The sequence below is a fragment of the Dipodomys merriami genome, unplaced genomic scaffold (genome assembly GCF_024711535.1).
Source record: "Dipodomys merriami isolate MVZ:Mamm:240054 unplaced genomic scaffold, mDipMer1.0.p SCAF_364, whole genome shotgun sequence".
NCBI lineage: Eukaryota > Metazoa > Chordata > Mammalia > Rodentia > Heteromyidae > Dipodomys > Dipodomys merriami.
In genome coordinates, this window is record NW_027205204.1 from 1,058,686 (window position 1) to 1,059,868 (window position 1,183).

Here is a 1,183-nt window from a genome sequence, read left to right on the forward strand (position 1 = left end):
GAGACTATATACAAGATGTAGGTGCACCAACTTCAAATACAGTGAAAATAAGTGATTTAACATGGGGTCCGAACATATAAAGAAACAAAAAAAACCATACTGAACGTTATACGTATGTGAGAAACAATAGCAAGAAAGAAAAAAACACTTGTGTCACTAACTTCAGTTCATTTACCTTAACATAATCTTTTCTGGTCATATGTACATAGCTTTTGACCTTTTCTGCTTATCCCAGACATATATTAGTTATTGAAAATTAGGGAAACCATGGGACTTATGTTTGTTTGGACTTGGCTTATTACACTTCATAATCTATTTCCCAAGTCTTTCCACTTCCTAACAAATTAGGCAATGGAATGACAGGAATTTGCCTGTCATCCTTAAGCAGGGGCCATGTTAATCTTCTCCGTATCATTCCAAATTTAGTGTATATAATGCTTCCTCAATACTTCTCAGGGAGCAGAGGAGGGAAGGCCATCCCTCACCCTCCAGTACTGGAGATCTCCATCTTGGATACTGACAATGCTCGGTGGAGCTGCTAGCTCCAACTTAAGCCTTGGATGAAAACTAGAGTCATTTAGTAGGTCACAAGAATCTAAGCTGACCTGCCAGACTGAGCTCCACCCAGGGAAAAGTCACCCAGCTCAGGCGCTAGCCCCAGCAGTGGCTTTCTTCACTGGGTAATCAGAGCCAGAGGCTGCCCCTCCTTTAGCAGCCATGACAATCAATTGAAATTCAGTAAACAGAAACCCTGAGAGTGACTCCAGGCTGGGCTCTGTGAGTTTATCACAAACTAGCCCCTGGGAAAAGCTACTGTTTGCTGAAAGGCTTCAACACTACCCAGAACCTAGCCTCATCACAGCATCTCCAAACTTGAGGAAAAAGCCATCTCCCTCTTTTGTGATACTCAAAGCAGATCTCCCTTCCATTGAACTAACCTGGGAGGAGGATCACAAAATCCTGGGTAAAGCAGAGCATCTTTCTGCCTGTTCAAACAAACTGACTTAAGAAACCAACCAAGCCACAGGAAAATCAAACACCACAAAAAGACCAGAGACTCCAACCTGAGGCTGGTTATGGACACAAGGGAGATACATGATTTTTCCTACCCCTCACAAAAATTTTGTTTTTCTTTTTCTTTTTTTTTTTTTGGTACCATTTATAAAAAAATGTTTTTGGAAAC

General features: G+C 41.3%; 1 non-coding gene across 1 annotated transcript; it reads right to left on the reverse strand.

Annotated features, from left to right (window-relative positions):
- Positions 1-339: 339 nt before the first annotated feature.
- Positions 340-449, reverse strand: LOC138804435 (U6 spliceosomal RNA). The gene has a single exon (XR_011365263.1). It is a non-coding gene; the product is annotated as a U6 spliceosomal RNA (small nuclear RNA).
- Positions 450-1,183: the final 734 nt, after the last annotated feature.